The sequence below is a fragment of the Tenrec ecaudatus genome, chromosome 8, assembly GCF_050624435.1.
Source record: "Tenrec ecaudatus isolate mTenEca1 chromosome 8, mTenEca1.hap1, whole genome shotgun sequence".
NCBI lineage: Eukaryota > Metazoa > Chordata > Mammalia > Afrosoricida > Tenrecidae > Tenrec > Tenrec ecaudatus.
The window spans coordinates 34,695,169-34,715,397 of record NC_134537.1 but is presented as its reverse complement, the minus strand read 5'-3'; the positions used below and the strand labels follow the sequence as shown (position 1 = coordinate 34,715,397).

The following is a 20,229-nucleotide window of genomic DNA, read 5'->3' as shown; positions in this document are numbered from 1 at the left end:
CTACTAGTAGACTGAAGATTGCTTCAGAGTCTGACTAGTTTTTGATAAATGGCATTGCTATCATGTCCCTTGAATCACTTTCTTTGACTCCAAAACAATATCTATGTTATAGATATGCTTGACAAATATAAATGAGTCCTTAGTTGAAAGGTTGGCATTTACTGTTGGTGATAATACTATCAATCATACATCAATGTGTATGTCAACAGTAATGGGCATATGAGGATTTAGTTTGAGAAACCCTTGCATTCTTACATTTCTCTTCAGGGCAATGAATGAGTCAAAATGTCTCCACCATCTAGCCACATTTCAGGTCTGAAATGGCTCAGTTTGCAGCAGAAATGACACGGGAGGGACTGCAAGGGGAAGAAGAACTCTGATGAAGCTCGCACACCTTAGAATGACCAGCAGTTTGATTTTTAAAAGGCAGCACTTATCCAAGGGCAACATTAAGAAAGGGTAGCAAAGAAGAAGGTTGAGTGGAAACAGGAAGCCCAGAAGCGGATGAGTGATGTGACATTGTAAAGGTTGTAATCAATGACAAGAACAAGTGAATGGATCGTTGAATGGAAAACTGTTCTGCCTTTACTTCACCCAATGAGGGAGAGAGAGAGAGAGAGAGAGAGAGAGAGAGAGAGAGAGAGAGAGAGAGAGAGAGAGAGACAGCAAGAAAGAAAGAGAATTGTTTTAGGTAGCAGTGGGAACTCACCTATTACTATCAAGTCGACCCTATAGGACAGAGTGGAGCAGCCCCTGTGTTTCTGGAACTGCACCTCTTTTCAGAAGTAAAGAATCTGTCTTTCTCCCCTGGGGAGAATGGTGATTTCAAACTGCTGACCTTGTGGATTGCAGCCTAAGGCAAAACCATTACATCTCCAAGGCTCCAAGTAGTAAGGCGCAAAGATTGCTTACTGAGGGTTATGTTCGATATAACTAATCCTCACCAAATTATCTCCTCCCTGCTCCTTTATTCTGAGCAAGCAAGGCTGTTTTCCGCAGTCCTCTTGTTGTGTTGGAGCTATGTGAGCATGCCTGACTGATGGACCATGATCCCCAGTGATGACCGAGAGAATGGACAGTCCTATACAACCCTCTAGCTCACTCTTCCCTGCTGTGACATCTTAGGAACTGAATGATGTATTCGAATTACAGATGGAAGTCATTTGGATTCCTGAACCATTTTTGGAAAGGAACTACCCTTGAGAGATACTTGACTCTCAGAAGACTCAGAATACATGAGAAAGAAAACTTTTCTGTGCAAAGCCACTGGGATTTTAGTTAACTGGTACAATGTAGGATGCTTTTCAATAATGGCTATACATTTTCCTAGAATTATCTCTTACTCAAAACTGTCTAGTAATGTTCTTATTAGAATTTTGCCCATGAAGTGCCAGACATTTTAGTAGTCCACTTGGAGAAGTTAAATGTGATTTTAAAATATCAGAAATTTAGAGACAGTTAAGAATAGAATTATGGTAAACATATAATCAGTATATGTGTTCAATTATTTTAAACTTATCAATAAAATATATAATCAGAAATCCTATCAGCTAATATTTCCTCTTCATGTAATGCTTGATCCTGATGGCTTTAAATATTTTATACACATAGGGAAGACTTTATTTAATCATGAAATTTTATCCCTTTTGCATTTGGTATTAATTGATAATTAGCATTCATAAGACATAATATTTAAAATTATATATTTCAGTTTGCTAAATGTTCTACATGACAAGTTTCTTAATGTTAAACTAGAACTCACAAAGGACATCATTAATTTTAAGATTATTGTAGAAAAACATCTTATCTTCTGTGTATAATATAATATTCAAATGCTGCCATCCCAATTGAAGAAAAGTATTTACTTTTCTCATCCTCTTATAGAATCAAGAATGGGCAATATGTTTTTATTCCTTAAATTATACTGCACTCTAGTGCTATTGTTTAATTTCAAAAATAATTTATTGTTATCTATTGCTCTTTTCTACTAAACACATTTTTAAAACTAAAAAGTCAATGGTTTGTCCATTTAATTAAAACATTTCACAGAGCTTTTGCTTATTACCATTAATTTTGCTGTGAATTGTAGATGCTTCCAAATATATTTTCTCTCCTGCTATCATGTTGATTCGGATTCAAAGCAACAGTAGAACTGCACCTATGAGTTTCTGAGACTGCTAATCTTTGAGTTAGCAGCCCAAATAATAAACATTATGCTCCAGGGCTCCTTTAGAAAAAATATTTTAATCTTAAATTGCTTACCAGAAATATTTCTCCCTCTTTTTCTTAAATATTAAAATTAACCTACTTACTTAATAATATAATATTTTCCCTCTCAGAACTATTGAAACTATAGTTTAAATGAGCGTCTGAGCTCATCTAATTTCAAGAGGAAGGATTAAAATCAATCACCATGAGAAAAAGCTGGTTCCCATCAGTGCTGCCTGCACTCTCCCACTTGTCCGGCTTCCTGACAGCACTTTTCTTCCTCACAGCACCCTGTGACTCTGTTGGGTTTGATAATTCATGGTATTGGCCACACAGATGTCACATGGTATTGGCCACACAGACCTCACACACAGACTATTATGTGGCTTACTAGTGATCGGCTTCATCAATCATCTTCTAACCAAGGCAACTCAGCTTCTTCTAGGTGATACCAGCAGACAGCTCTGCTTCCAGAACCTTCCGGGTTAAGTCACTGGCTCCAGTAAGTTTTAGCAATTATCTAGCTTCTCAAGAAAACCTTATGCCCAAAGGCACCCAGTTTTCTCTCTCTCAGTGGGTTGTCAAGCCCACCATACTACATCATATCACTCTCCTTGTTTCCATCACTTGTACCTTTGCCATGATTTCTCTGCCATTAGACTGTACTATGATTGCACTGTTCTGTCCCCACACTGATAATTCTCTCTCTTGTTTCTAAGTCATCTTCAGTTCAGAGCCTCTGAATCCAGAGATACTCCACTCCATACTCTTGACGATAGTGAGGTCTCTCCCCAAAAACTTTGTAAAATTGTCCCTTCTAGACATCTTCAATTTTAAGGCAAGTTCTCCAAGCTGGCCTGCAACAAACTAATTCCCTCAATATCTCTTAATCCTTATTAATGGACCTATGAACCTATTTGAAAAATAAATGACAGATTTCTTGCATGATCATGGTCAGAATTATAAACTCAAGGCCACATATAAAGAGAAATCGATTACACAACACCTAGTTCAGTGTGCATAATAATTAGTCACACTACGCTTCCAAAACTTAGCCAAACATTTCAGGCAGGTGCACGTTAATAGTGTTAATTGTTCATAATGTGCATTATTGTTATTTTGATCAAATGCATATTTTATTTCACTAGCTAATGTTTTGTAATCTTCCTTATAGAAAAGAAAATAGGATTGGAAGTTTCCATTCCTCTGTGAATGATTGATGTCCTGCTAGGACTTGCATTCAGGCTGATGGTAGTTGGATTGTCTACCTCTTTCAAGCACAAAGATAAACTTTAATGAATTAGAACTAGAATCCTAAGAGCAAAAGTAGCCCTGTTCATATTGTGGGTTATATTTTAGGCTGCTAAGGTCAGCAGTTTGAAACCACCAGATGTTCTGTGGGAGAAAGTGGAGGAGGCTTCCTACGCCAGTAAGGATTTGCAATCTTCATTTCTGGGTTTTCAGCAATTTTCCATTGGTCTGAGTATCTGTCCTTATACCAGTTCCCCACTGTTTTGACCATTGTGGCTGTATAATAGGTGATAAAGTCAGGTAAAGCAAGGCCTCCCACTTTGTCCTTCTTCTTGAGGAGTTCTCTGCTAATTCTGGGTTTTTTCCCTCTCCATAGGAAGTTGGCAATCAATTGTTCCAATTCTTTGAAGAAGGATGATGGTACTTGTATTGGGATAGCATCAAACTTGTATAGGGCTTTGGGCAGAACTTACATCTTTACTATATTGAAGTCTTTCCATCCATGATCATGGGATATCCTTCCATTTGTTGAGATCACTCTTGGTTGCTTGTAATAGTGTTCTGCAATTTTCCTTGTACCAATCTTTTGGGTTATTTTAGTCAGGTATAGCACTAGATATTTCAATTTTTGCTTGGCTATTGTGAAGGGTATTACATCTTTGATTACCTCTACCGTGATCTTGTCTGATGCATATAGCAGTCTGATAGACTTCAGTTTGCTGATCTTGTATCCTGCCACTCAGCCAGATTCCTCTATCGCTTCCAGCACTCCACTTGTGGCGTTTTGGGGATTTTCAATATATAAAATCATATCATATGCAAATAATGATAGTCTCACCTGTTCCTTTGCTTTATGTTGTTAGCCAGGACTTCCAGTATGATGTTAAATAGCAGTGGGGACAGGGAGCACCCTTGTCTGGTCCTCTTGTTCAGTGGGATTGTTTTAGTCTTTTTGCCATTGACTACCACATTGGCTGCTGGTCTTTCATATATAGCTTGTATAATATTGAGAAATTTTCCTTCCATCCCTATCTTCTTGACTGTCTAAAACAGGAATGGGTGTTGGATGTTGTCAAATGCTTTTTATGCAACTATCCATATTATTATGTGGTTCTTATAATTTTTCATGCCAATGTGGCAAATAATACTAATTCTCTGACACAAAATATATTGGCCAATCCAAATCAATTTATGAATCCCATTCCTTTCATGTCTAATACGACTTGCACTCATGGAACTTGATTATTTGATCCTTATTACTAGAGCTTGGTCAAATCACACAAAGTAAAGAGTATAGTTTTTCAGATGACCGGGTTGGCCGAATGCCTGGGAGGCTACCTGTAAGTATGGTAATCTCTAGGCCATCTTTGGTTGTGGTAAACTGTTCATACTTTTGAGGTTTTCTGGCTTCCATTTCATGAGAATAGCCATCAATTCAGGAGTCACCAGGGCTCTATTGCTGGTGTATTTTTTGACTCCTAGAACTCATAGCAGGTGCTATATTAGAAAGCAGACAATAATTTTGAGTCAATCTGACTCATAGTGTGACCTGATAGGATATCATGGAACTGCCCCTGTGGGTTTCTGAGATTGTAACTCTTTACTGGAGTAGAAATCCCTGTCTTTTTCTAGAGGAGTTGCCAGTGGTTTCCAACTGCTGACTTTGTGGTTAGCAGCCCAATGCAAGGTTCCCAAATTCTAATCTTCTGTGGCCTTGGGTTTAGACTAATGAGTACACATCCTACCCATGAAACAGATCATTGCAATATTGAAGAAGCTGCACGTCTTTCCTCGTGTGTGATTCTCATAATAAGCTTTGCAAGATTTCCTCCTGGTTTTAACCATGATTTTTCACATCAGGAAAATTAAAACCAGAGTTGTGCTTTGGCCTGCTAATGATCATATAAGTACTAGGTGAAGACATCTTCTGAAGTAAGTTATCACAGAATACAGGCGTTTCTCCCCTCAGTACCACGTGTACCCCCACATGACACCTTCCATTACACAAAGTGATATTCTTTAAGGATTGGAATAGTCCTTGTAAATGCAATGGCTATCACTTGATTTTTAAATTTTTTTCTTTCTGATATGCTTTCTTGAATAATGAGATTGTCTCAAGCTATAGCCAATGCACTCAAGATCAGGAATGCATTTGTGGTAGAATATAGACCAACTCTGCACTTTTGGCCACTTAGAATGGTGGCTTGTGATTGAACTTGTCACATTGTAAACAGGTAAAGAAAAAACAACAATATCCGTGAGTTTCCAGCTTGATTGCCCAAGACTGGCTTTTGAAACGGGAATTTGTTGTTTCTGCGCTATTGCACATTTGATTTGGCCAAAAAACATGAAAGTCAACTGCAAACTCTAAAGGATCCTGGGATTACAATGCAGGGTTTGAATGATAGTCAAGAGTGCTGAGTTTTACATGGAAAATTTCATGAGCATCCTTGATCTTCCCAACATGCCACTATGAGCCTTGAAACCCCTTTGCTCTACACGGTCATCTGATTTCCCCGTGGAGAATGTAAGCTTTGCATTCCTCTCCAAAGGAATGCCCTTGAGAAATACCGCACCAGCAAAATCAGATAGCTTAAACATGCCTGCTGCTCCACGACTACTATTGTGCATCTTGGTGATGATTCTGTCCCTGTGTGTATCTCAGAGGGATTGAAGTGAATCATGAAATTGTAGCTCGGGGGGAGAGAAAATAGGAGAGACTACATTTGGTCTGTGCTTTTATTCTTGCGCTCCACTTTCTGAGCTTTTGGACAGGTAGAGTGAGGTGAAAGGTGGCACCTGCTGCGGCTGCTGAAAGGCAGAGCCATGCTTCCTGGTGCTCAGGTACAAGTCCTAAGCTGAATGCATCACAGCTCCATGTGGGGATCGTGTTAGTTCTCTGCTGGAACAGAGGACTGCAGCGGTGCATTGCAGAATGTGCGAGTGAGAGAGAAGGGAAACACTAAAACATGTAAAATGGCCTGAGGTTGATTGGGGTCTCGGATATATTTGAGAGGGCAACTGAAACGTATTAATACTTTTATTGGATCATATCCACTCTTTTCATCATCTGTATTGGAACCATCGCTGTACTATAGAGAGAAGACTATAACTAAGAATTCATAGACACAGATTTCAGTTATGACTTCAACACTCCTTAGCTTGATATCTTTGGTTAAACCTGTTTGTTTTTTTTAGTTGTCTCTTTTGTTTTTCAGTAGATTAGATTAAGTGGCCTCAACTTTTTATCCCTTACGGAATTATCTATTGTGAGGTTGAAATATAATGAAGACCTTAGAAACTCATGAAGGGCTAAAGAAATTTACAAATTATCTGGGGGAGGGTCATAATAGAAGGTAGGAGCAGCAAATCATTACTATTTTTGACATTTACACAAACACACAGTCATAGCATGCCTTTGCTTAAAAAAAATGAAAGTTTTAGTAGTACCCTTACAAAACTAAAATCTGGGGCTACGGCAGTACCTTGATCTGAGATTTTTCTTGTTAGCATGACATTTCACAAAGACTGGGTTCAAGTTTCAGATGTACCACATGGTTTACATTTCAATTGTGTACCATGTGCCAAGGTACTAAGAAGAATGAACAATCTTCTGCTTGAAGCAATTTCAGGACTTCCTTGAAGATCATGCTGATGTAGGGATATCCTCCTGCAGCTCCCTGTCAGTGGTTGCTGAATCTGTGGGGAAGGGGGTTAATTCAGTGGATCCTGGCCAATCCCTGGTCTTACAGCACCCCGGGAACATTTGGCTGTTTCCCCATAAATGGCACCGCTGTTCTCACCCCCCCAAAACACACACCCCTGAGTTTCCCTGCACCTGATCCCTGTGAACTGGGATCTCTATTGTTTGCCAGTGTCTGAGATACATGACCAGGGTTCCCTTAAGTCTACCAGAAACACTGTCCTTCCCTGGGATTACATCCCCCCTCTCCCATACACACACACACACACACACACACACACACACACACACACAAATGTTATGGACCACTAAATTTCCTGATCTAATGACAAACATACCTGAATCCCTTGACTTGCTCCCTCACCCTCCACGAAGCCACTTGCCCATTCCCAAGTGTGCCACCCACCCTCTCCTGCATACCCCATACGTAGAGGAGGCCCAGATTAACCCTCCCCTCTAGGGTAACACAAAGACATCCACATGGACTTCTGGAGATCCGTACACTGGAGAGACTACTGTGGCAAGCAGATTTGAATCCCAATGGAGACAACCCCATTGCTGAGCCGCTGCATAGTCCCCTAATAGCAAGGGCACGACTAACCCAGCCATATAGGGAGTCATCCCCACTGAGACAGAGACGCTGATGAAACACATGGTGTAGATTGCTCCAAATAGTTGTTAGACTTATTCTTATTAGCTTCTGAGAAAGAAGACACAAGGCTCCTTACTCTTTTCCTCATCCGAGTAAAGTCAGCATGTCAGGGTTACCCAGAAATCTTCCTCCTCCCTGAGGAGGCCGCCAGTGAACCACTGACCTTTGCTACTCCATCTTCTGGTCAGAAGCCTCCTCCCTCAGACACTAACTACAATAGCCTATATCCACCCTGGATATATGTAAGAGAATCCCGAGTTGAGCAGCAATCTACTATAAAGGGACCTTCTGTTATAATACAAATAATAGAAGGATGACATGCTCCCTTTCATAATTTACAGGATTCATGAGGAACTCTGGTAGATTTAATATACCCACACACATCTCAACCACCACAACCTCTAAAACCTGCTCCCTACACCATTCTAATCTCACTTACCAAGTGAAAACATATTTCCCATAACCTTCTTCACTAACCCATAAAAAATGAACACACATAACAGAATACTTCCTAAGATTAATACTACTAACTGAAACATACTCCCAAACACTTATATCCTATTTTTCCTATTCACCCAACTAGCACACCTTCATCATCTAGACACAACACATTTTTTGGCACCTGCCTGGTCTTCCCATAGCCTATAGAGCCAGCTCCTCCGCACTAAAAATCACCGAAGCTGACGCAGCATCTCAGTTCATCCAAGATACAACTCAGAGAAGAACCAGTACCAACAGGTATCAAAAAAAATCTGGAGAACCAAAAATCAATGATTAAATATGTCGCACACTTAACAGTTTACAAAGAAGCAGCCCTTGAAATGTTAGATAGAATTCAAGAGAATATTATTGGGAGTTGTATAGAATGAAAGGGATCAGTCCTGAAAACAGACGGAAAAAGGGATATAAGAATCCTCACACCGAAGGGACATTCAAGAGTGAAGGGCTGAGATAGCAGAACTAAGGAACCAGGTGAAAAATCTCAACAACGAAATGGAAAATGGAATCAATGAACTCAAAGATAACCATGCAGAATTCACCAAATGAGAGAAGCAAACAAACAAAAAGGCAAAACTGAGCATGAGGATTATGGGGGATCCAATGAAGCATAGCAATATTTTAATTATTGGGGTCCCTGAGCAGGAAGAAACATATAAGCCTACAGTTAAAATAGTAAGGGAATTCTTGGAAGAAAATTTCCCCAATACCACAAAGGAGATGATAGCCATCCAGGAAGCAGAGAAACACCACTTACATTACATGCCTAATCCTGCCCCCCCCAAAAAAACCCATCAACATATATAGTAGTCAAATTATCCAACTGCAAAGAAATGGAGAAAATCATGAGAGCATGTAGAGAAGTAAAAGCAATCATATATATAAAGATAAACAGATAATAACAAGCTTAGACCTCTTTGCAGAGACCAGTCAGGAAAGACAAAACTGGAGCTACCTGTCCGAAATTTTCAAGACAACAATTGCATACTAAGAATCTTTATCCAGCAAAGCCTCCCATCAAATTTTAAGGAGAAATAAAAGTGTTCTCAAATAAAGAAACATTTAAAGACTATATGAAAACCAAGCCAGTGTTACTAAAAATACTACCCAGTTCTTTGTGGGCAAAAGAGCAACTCTCACAGCACACAAACATGAGATCATTATGCAGCGTAACAATACCCGGAAGCCAAACGGTACCAAGCATCACAGACCAAAAGGAGCAATGAAGACAAGAATAAACTCCTCACACACAAAACCAGTCTATAAACAGTGAATAAAAGGAAAATATCAAACACAAAGAGTATAAGAGATGACAGTGTCTAACCTGCAATTAGATTTACACTGACTTTTAACAGGATAAATGTGCTCATAAAAAAATAGCAGACTGGATTAGACAGCAATATCCAGGAGAAGTCACTAGGTCAACAATTATAATAGGTGATTTTAATATACCACTCTCAAAGAAAGAGAGACCAATAGGTAAGAAACTCAATGAAGGAACAGAAGAGCTGAACAAGACAATTGATCAAATTGACCTCATAGATATTTACAGTGTTCTCCATCCAAGAGCAAAAATATACACATGTTTCTCCAATGCACATGGCTCATTTCTAGAATAGACCACATGCTGGGACATAAAGCAAGTTTGAGGGAATTCAGACACATGGGTGTCATCTAATCCATCTTCTCTGACCACTGCGCCATGAAGCTGGAAATCAACAATCGAAACAATAGACCAATAAAGACAATGTCTTGGAGACTCAACAATAAACTTTTCAAAAAGCAATGGGTAATAGTTCAAATAAAGAAATTCTTAGAAACTAATGAGAATGATAACACAACATAACAAACCTTATGGGACACACCAAAAGTGGTTATCTGCACTTTAAATGCACACATGAAAAAGTAGAGAGAAACATGGTCACCAAAAATTAGAACAGTGACATGAATATAATCCATGCAACAGTAAAAGAACACAAAATTATGAAAATAAGAGCAGAAATAAATTAGAAACAGAAGAACAATGGAGAAAATTAATAAAACAAGATGATTTTTAAAAGGATTAACAAAATCAACAAACCACTAGCAAGCTTAAAGGAAAAGATGGAGCAGACATCAATAGCGAGAATTAGGAATGAACAGGGGAAGTAACAACAGGCCCTAATGAAATAAAAGATCAATAACACAGTACTAAGACAGACTGTATGCTAACAAATTCAATACATTGGAGGACATGGGAAAATATCTGGAAAAAAAAGCCACTCTATCCCTAAATTATCACATGGCCATTAAGAAACTGAATAGACCCAGAGCAAAAGAAGAAATAGATACGGTGATCAAGAAACTCACAACTAAAAAAAATCACTGGTCCAGATGGCTTCATAGGAGAATTCTACCAAGCATTCAGAGAAGAGTTGATAGAAACCCTACACAAACTCTTCCAGTACATAGAAAGGGACATCAAGCTCCCAAACTCATTCTATGAAGCCAGCATAACCCTGATACAAAAACCAGGCAAAGACTCAGCAAAAGTAGAGAACTACAGACTGATATCTCTCATGAACCTGAAAAGTATATCGCTTATCCCCACGTTTAGTCAACATTGTGCTGTAAGCCTTAGGCAGTACCGTAAGATAAGAGTAAGAGATCGGGGGAGTACAAGTTGGTAAAGGAAAGTGAAACTTTGGCTAGGTGCATATGATGTGATTTTCTATATTGGGAATCCCACATTTTCCACAATAAGACTACTGGATATGATAGAGTAGTTTGAGAGTGTAACAGGATCCAAGATTGACAAGCGGAAATCAATTGGATTCCTATAAGCCTGTAGTGGGGAAACCGAAAAGGAGCCAAGGAAATAATACCACTCTCAATAGCCAAGCAGAAGCTAAAGTACTCAGGAAAAAACCTAACCAAAAACCCAAGACCTGTATGAAGAACACTACAGAACATTACTATAAGAAACCAAAAGAGATCTGCACAAATGGAGGAACACTCCACGTTTGTGGATTGGAGGATTCAATATTGTGAAAATGTCAATATTACTGAAAGCACGATACAGATTTAATGCAATTCCCATCCAAATCCCAGCATCAATCCTCAAAGACACGGGAAAAATGATTACCAACTTCATATGGAGAGGGAAGAAGCCCAAGATAGGCAATAAACTCCTCAAAAGAAAAACAAAGTAGGTGGTCTTGCTTAGCCTTACGATAAAACCTTCTTTTTTTGTTGTTGTTTTTGTTTTAAACGTTTTATTAGGGGCTCATACAACTCTTATCACAGTCCATACATATACATACATCAATTGTATAAAGCACATCCATACATTCCCTGCCCCAATCATTCCTTCTTATAGCTACAGTTGACAAAACAGCTAGGTTTTTGTATAATAATAGATACACAGACTGATGGATCAGAACAGAAACTCCAGAAATAAAAACATCTGCATACAGATCATTGATTTTTTTTATTAAGGACCACAAAGCTTTAAATGGGGAGCAGATGCCCTCTTCAATAAATGGTGTTGGAATAGCTGTATATCCACATGCAGAAGAATGAAACACGACCCTTTCCTCACTCCTTGTACAAAAACAAATTAAGGTGGATAAAAGACCTAAATGTAAAACCCCAAACTACCAGGATCATCAATGAGAAATTGGTCTAAAGCTAGGAGCCCTAGTGCAGGAAATACTCAGGCTCTTAGAATTAACAAAGAAACAAACTTGTGGAAGATAAAATAGATGAATGGGACCCATTAAAAATAAAACATTAGCACCAAAAAACAAGGCATAGCAAGACAAAGTGACAAAAGAGAACACAACAATGACAATAACAATAAAAATCAATGACCCAGAGAAGAATAAATTAATTAAAAAGAAAAAAATTTAAAAGAAAGAAAAACCTGAAAATAGATCATGGTCTGATATTTGACCTCTAGGTATGCCCTCCAGTCAAGTCTGATGGGGTGCCACACTCTGGCCCCAGAGTCTATCCTTTGCTCTCCATTGGAAGCTTCCTGCCCTGTTCCCCCTCTTGCTCTGCCACACACCTTCAGTGTTTTGCCTTGGTGCCTCAGGGTCATACTGCTCCAATGTTGTCCTTTGTAGGGTCATGGGTCAGCAAGGGACGTTGTGTCTCATAGTGGGATCAGCCATATGGTCCATTCTGTGCATTGGCTGTTCAGAGTGGGGATAACATCCTCCAGGCCTTGTGGGTCAGAATGTGTTCCACTCTCTCTTCCTCCCCATTCATTTGCTCCCATGTACTCTGATCAGACATGTCTCTCTCCTCTAGCTACTTTGAGACCAATATAATTGAGGTCTAACTCTGAAAATATAGGTGCCAATCTTGTTTCTATGACTATAGTTTGGCGAGGATGAATCCATATTCCCTACAATGATAGACTTTTGTGGCTTTTGCCAAATTGAAGAGACAAATGCATTCCAGTGTCTGGGATACATTGTTTGTATCTAGTATTTTGGCATCGGGGCAATGGATTGTGATATAAATGAAAACCATTCATTTAACAAATATCTATTAACATGGTTTCTCAGTTGCTAACTATAAGTTTGAACTCCACAGCTGCTCAACAGGAGGAACATACAGCAGACTGCTTCTAATGTCATGAAATGGAGGCAACTTAGCAGCAATAGGATTTTGTTTTATGTTCCTGCTACTGTTCTGATAATATTTTCTGCTTCAATGGATAGCCTTTGTTCTTCAGCCCTAGGAAATGAATACACACAAGGTGGCTTCAAAAAGTTTGTGGGAAAATTCCCTTGTCTTTTGATTCTATTTTCCAGGAACTTTTTGAAGCACACTCATATCCTATTAATCATTTTCACACTGGTTTTACGTTGACATAATAATAGATTGGCTATATTGAAAAAACTTTATAAAATACAGACATCACATAAAAATATGATATAGTAAATCAGAAACTAAACTAGTGTCACGTCAATTCTGCCTTGTGGCTACCTCATGTGTTATGGAGGAGAACTTCTCCATAAGTTCTCTTGGCTGTAAATTTTAAGGGAACAGAGCACTCGGATTTTCTCCCATAGAGCTTATTGGTGGGTTTAAACTGTGACCCTTTACTTTCGCAATTCATCACAAACTACTTGTGCCACCAGCGACAGGGACCTTATGTTATATTCCAAGCGAACTCTCTACTCTCACTTTTCTTTTTTGCAGAAATGATGAATTTTTTCCAACCGTTTCATGGGCAAGTAATTTACATATCATATAATGCAATAGTCAATCACTCGATTTTATCAAGGAGAATTGTACAACAACCTTCACATCATTTTTTAGAACATTCCCCCCTCCCATAGTTAAATCCCCTCCAAGATGAGTTATACAATCATAATCTGTACTAGTGCTTCCTACCTACCCCCTTCCATCTTTACACTTCACTCCCACGATCCTCGTTCCCTCCCTATCATCCACCCGCACACATGCATTCCCAATAACGCCTTGTATCAGTTATTCTCATTATGCATCCAGTTCTTTGTATTTTAACTGCTCTTTTCCTAGTAGCATAAACTCATTGACCCTAAGTCGTCTCTCTAATCCTTCAAGTTGCTGTTTTCAAGTTGATACTAGATAGATAACTCTTAAGAAAGCATAGTGCTCAGGTAGACATTCTCTATTAGTTAACTCATATGATTTGTGTTAGTCTGGGATGACTAGAGAAACAAATCCATAGACATTCATATGTGTATAAGAAAGAACTTTAAATACAAGAGCAATTGAATATTGAGAAAACGTCATAGGCCAGTCCAGATCAAGTCCATCGGTCTGATATTAGCCCATAGGTCTGATATCAATCTTTAAATTCTCTTCAGACTTACGAAACACATGAAATGAAGCCAAATGCAGGAAGATCACAGGCCAGTGGGTGGGAAGACTTGTGGATCTAGTGGTGTTGTAAGCATCTCAGCTCGGCAGGGGTCTCCACATGGCTTCTCTGGCTCCAGAGGTCTGGCTCCATCAGCCTCTCTCCATATGTCTTCTCCACAGGGATGTCTGTCAGGGGGTGAACTTGTGTCCGGCCTCCAGCAAGCTCTTTATCTCCTGAGCACCTGCAAATGAGGTCACCAAACTGCTAACTGATTGACAGGCCAGACTCCACCCCATAATCCTCAAATTGACACCAGTTTATGGAACTATCACACTGTTGTTTCATAGTAAGAACATTTCAAGGGATATTGTTGGTTTAAGGTTTAAAAATTATCTTACGGCAATGTTTCCAGAGGCTCATCGAACCTTTGTCTCTCCCGAAAATCTGGATAATAAGGGCACTCAGAGAAAACTCATTGAGGAAAATGAGGTTTCAGTATAAACCCTAAAAAGGTAAGGAAATGAGTCACGTTGGGCAGAGCAGCAGTGAGTATTAAGGCGCGTGTGGGTCAGGAATAGCTAGAATGTCAGCGTGGCTTCAGAGAAATGAGTGAGAAAATGAGAATGTGAGGACATAGAGTGAGGGCCGGTGGCATATAAAATAGGTCTTTGTTGCTCTATACTTTCATTGAGGCAGGCAGTAGCCACATGTAATTACTGAGCACTTCCAGGCTTGTCTGAATTGTATGTACTGTAAATGTAAAACGAAGTTAGATTCTAAAGAAGTTTTGTAAAAAAGGTATGTAGAGAAAATCTATTATGGATTAAAACCAAAAGATATGTTGGAGTTTTAACCCTGATACTTGTGAATATGAATTTATTTATCAATAGAGTCCTTGAATGTGTAATTAGTTAAGTTGGCCTGTGGTGATATGGAAGGAGGATGGGTCCTAATCAATGAGTGTTCTCTTTCTGAAAAGAAGAGAGAGAAATGGACAAAGGAAAGATGGCCATGTGAAAATGCATCTATAAGTCTAGGAATACCTGGAGCTACCAGAAGCTGGGTTCATTTTTATTGTATCATGAACTTTTCTAATATTAACTAAAGTGACCCACAATCATCTTGTTTAAATCCTTGGGAATACGTGGTATTTTCAGTTTACTAGCCAGCCTGGTTTTTTAAAAACGTGATCCTGCCTTTTCTTGCCTGGTTCTCATGTGGGCTCAATTGTAAAGCCTTTGCCAGGCTGTTCATATCTTTCCTGTATACGTAACTCTCATGAGTCAGTCTGGGCTCCTTACTTCTTCACTGAAATTCTCTAGATGCCAACTTGCTTGTGTGTACGGACATCTCTTTATTCCTCTGGTTTACCTCGAGCTCTCTGACCTGGAGCTGTTTTCTTCAGACAATGTTGTCTTTCACCAGCCTGCACAGGTCTACAAGTACTAGTGTGCCTCAGACAAATGTTTCCCCACTTTTCCGGATCACCCTGGCCTTTGCGGTGTAATTGTAATGTACTCCGTGAATATCAACGTGCCTCCGAAAGATTCCTGCCATGCCACTTCAGCAAGCGACTTGCACACGCCAAAGGAGTGCCCGTTATGGTGTGATCTTTTTAACTTTCTCGTCCTGCCCCAGTCAACGTTAACACTCTCAGTACAGACTGGTGCAGAAGCATGTCAGCTACAGGCAGACGAGCTGGACCACCCTGGCTTTCGCGTCCCTCCTATCAGCTGAGACCTGTGCATGAAAAGCTTGGCTACAGTCTATTTTATTTTTACTAACTTGTTAAAGGGCAGATTGTCCTCTCTTCACTTAGTCAGAAGTGAAAGTAGTCTTTGCTCCTAGGCAGGCTTTACAAAATTAATTCTCTGAATTTATACTTTTTTGCATACTTCGTTGTCTTGTGAATTTAAAAATAAACCAGAACAAGAACAACAACGAGTTGGTAGTATCTCAGATCTACTGTCACTGTTAGAGTGGAAAGTATATTCTCCCTCAGGTTTATTTTTTTTTCATTCTCCCTCAGTTTTATATTTTTATGATCAGTAGTGGATGTCCTCATTTTGTCTATCCTTGTCTTTTTTTAAAACATTTTATTAGGGGCTCATACAACTCTTATCACAATCAATACATATACATACATCAATTGTATATAGCACATCTGTACGTTCTTTGCCCTCATCATTTTCAAAGCATTTGCTCTCCATTTAAGCCCTTTGCATCAGGTCTTCTTTTTTTCCCCCTCCCTCCCAACTCCCCCCTCCCTCATAAGCTCTTGATAATTTATATATTATTATTTTGTCATATCTTTCCCTGTCCGGCGTCTCCCTTCACCCCCTTCTTTGTTGTCCGTCCCCCAGGGAGGAAGTCACATGTAGATCCTTGTAATCAGTTTCCCCCTTTCCAACCCACTCACCCTCTACTCTCCCAGTATCGCCCCTACCTCCTGCTTCTGAAGGTATCATCCACCCTGGATTCCCTGTGCCTCCAGCTCCTATATGCACCAGTGTACAACCTCTGCTCTATCCAGATTGCAAAGTAGAATTCAGATCATGGCAGTTGAAGGGGAGGAAGCATCCAGGATCTGGGGGAAAGCTGTATTCTTCATCCGTGCTACATCGCACCCTGACTGACTCATCTCCTCCCCCTCTGTGAGGGGGTCTCCAGTGGCTGACAAACGGGCTTTAGGTCTCCACTCTGCACTTCCTCCCTTCATAGTGTTTTGTGCTCAGCTTTATATTCTCATTCATAATCTATTAGATTAATCCATGTGTTGAATTTTAGAGTCTATGCTTATTTTATTATTGTATTCAATCATATGATATATTCAATATCTGGGCTGTTCTACTTTGGATAAATTATGATGGAAACTTTCAGTAATATCTTTATCATGTCTTTTGATGAACACATATGTCTTCTTTTGGAGCTGTACCTGGCAGTGAAAAGGAGGATCATGTAATAGTCTATAGTGGACACTGCCTAACAATAGTCTAATACATTTGTATTTTATAAAAATTTATCCCAGCAACATAGAGGAGTTCCATGTACTCCACTTAATTTCCTAATTCTCAGTATGATCAGATGTTTGGATTGGTCATCCTAGTGGACTTGTATTGGTATACCACTCTGATTTAAATTTGCATTTTCTAATGAATACACACATCGAGCACTTTATCATCCTACTTTATTGGCTACTTTAATATTTTTTAAAATAATTAATGAGATCTTTTATAAATTTTTTTTTCAGTGTGGGATGGGAGCTCTGGCGCCTGCGAGGAGCAAACTGGCCCCAAACTTCTCCAAATCCACATTTCTTTGCCTCCAATTCTTATGTGTCTAAGGACAGGGAACCACAGACATGCCTTTGTAGGAGGACTTTCATAAATTTTATATGATAAATTATTCATTTTATATTTAATGTTAGGAAGGAGTATATGTGCAGAAAAACTTGTCAAATCTGAAACTCAATGGATGTTCCTGTTTTCCAGGTGTTACAAGTTTTCTGCCTTTAAAAAGATTTAGCATTATTACTCTTCTGAAAGATTTTTCATTTATAAAACTTCTAGCTTTTTCATTAGTGTAAATGCTAGAAATAAGAACATTTCAGTTACTCATATCACTGTTGTTTTTCCAATTTGTTACTTAACTTCAGTCTCAATATTTATTAAGTCTTTAAAAAACTTTCTATTGTAAATTGGCTGAAAGTTTACCAATCAGATCATAAGGAGGGATTTTTTAGATAATAATTTTTATAATAAAAAATGCATACACCTTTGCTTCCATCTCAAACATTGTGATCCCCTCCATGTACATAATCCCACTTATCTTCCCTCTGGTGCTTTCTGTGCCCATTACTCCTTCTTTTCTAGCACTCTGAGATCTGCACATGGGAAATACTGTCATATTAAGCTTAAATGGTTGATTATCTTAAGGTATATAACACAGAGAAATTATATGGAACAAAAAACAATCAGAAGCACCACACAAGTACCCACCCACACATAGTATAATGACAAAAATAAACTTATACCTATAAGTAATTACACTGAATTTAAATAAATTAATGTAATTACTTTAGTGACGATGAATAGCAGAATGTCCCTATCAGTATACTGTGGGAAAGAGACACACCTCATACACAAAGATAAAAATAGACAAAGAAAATATGAAAGGATAAAGGGGGTGGAATCAAGCTTATGGTAATCTTTTAAAAAGCAGGGCTGGCAATATTGATTTCTGGGAAAAAGGCTTAAAGGAAAAAACAACAATATAGGGGAAAATGAGTATTGCATAATGATTAAAATGTCAATTGAACAAAAGGCCATACTGTGATAATTATCTATACACACTATGAAAGAGCCTCAACATACATTCATCCAACTCATATCATTGAAAGGAGTCAATGGTGGGAAACATGCTAGGCTGCTAACTGCAAGGTCAGTAGCTCAAAAGGAAGAAAAAGGTTTCCACGTCTGTAGATTCATAGTCTTATAAACCCACAGGGGCAGTTGTACTTCTTCCTGCAGTGTCACTATGAATTGCCATGGATTCAATGGCAGTGACCTTAGAATTTGGGCTCTAGAATTGAAGAACGAAAAAGGCAATGCTGCAATAAAAGTAGAACACCTTAACACAACTTTAAAAAAAACATTTTATTCAGGATTCATACAACTCTTATCACGATCCATACATACATCAGTTGTGTAAAGCACATCTGTACATTTTTGCCCTCATCATTTTCAAAGCAACTGCTCTCCACTTAAGCCCTTTGCATCAGGTCCTCTTTTTTTGTCCCCTCCCTCCCCGCTCTCCTCTCCCTCATGAGCCCTTGATTAATTTATACATTATTATTTTGTCATATCTTGCCCTGTCCGACACCTCCCCTCACCCCCTTTTCTGTTGTTGGTCCCCCAGGGATGAGATCACATGTAGATCCTTGTAATGGGTTCCCTCTTTCCAACCCACTCACCCTCTACCCTCCCAGTATCGCCACTCACACCACGGGTCCTGGAGGTATCATCTGCCCTGGATTCCCTGTGTCTCCAGCTCCTATCTGCACCAGTGTACATCCTCTGCTCTATCCAGACTTGCAAGGTAGAATTTGGATCATGATAGTGTGTGGGGAGCAGGGGAGGGGGAAGCATTTAGGAACTGGAGGAAAGCTGTATTCTTCATCGGTGCTACATCACACTCTGACTGACTCATCTCCTCCCCTAAACCCCTCTGCAAGGGGATCTCCAGTGGCCAACAAATGGGCTTTGGGTCTCCACTCTGAACTTCCCCCTTCATTCACTATGGTAAGATTTTTTGGTTTTTTATGATGATGTCTTATACCTGATCCCTTCGACAACTCTTGATCTCACAGGCTGGTGTGCTTCTTCTATGTGGACTTTGTTGCTTCTGAGCTAGATGGCTGCTTCTTTACCTTCAAGCCTTTAAGACCCCAGACATTATCTCTTTTAATAGCCGGGCACCATCTGCTTTCTTTGCCACATTTGCTTATGCACTTGTTTGTCCTCAGCGATTGTATCATGGGGGTGTGCACCCAATGATAGGACTTTTTTGTTATTTGATGCCTGATAATTGATCCTTTTGGAACCATGTGATCACACAGGCTGGTGTGTTCTTCCATGTGGGCTTTGTTGCTTCTGAACTAGATGGCCGCTTGTTTATCTTCAAGTCTTTAAGACCCCAGATGCTATCTCTTTTGATAGCCGGGCACCATCAGCTTTCTTCACCATATTTGCTTGTTCACCCTCTTTGGCTTCAGTGGTTGTGTCGGGAGGGTGAGCATCTTAGAATGCCAATTTAATAGAAGAAAGTATTCATGCATTGAGGGAGTGCTTGAGTAGAGGCCCAAGGTCCTTCCACCACCTTAATACTAAACCGATAAATATAGGCACATAGATCTATTTCCCCATCCTCATATATATTTGCATATGTACATGTCTTTGCCTAGACCTCTATAAATACCCCCTTGCCTCCTAGCTCTTTCCTCCATCTCCCTTGACTTTCCTCCTGCCCCACTATCATGCTCCATCCCCACTTGGATTACAGCTATACCTCTTC

The 20,229-nt window shown here is 39.4% G+C and overlaps 1 non-coding gene across 1 annotated transcript; it reads right to left on the bottom strand.

Moving 5' to 3' along the window:
- Positions 1-17,404: 17,404 nt before the first annotated feature.
- Positions 17,405-17,535, bottom strand: LOC142455882 (small nucleolar RNA SNORA38). The gene has a single exon (XR_012785994.1). It is a non-coding gene; the product is annotated as a small nucleolar RNA SNORA38 (small nucleolar RNA).
- Positions 17,536-20,229: the final 2,694 nt, after the last annotated feature.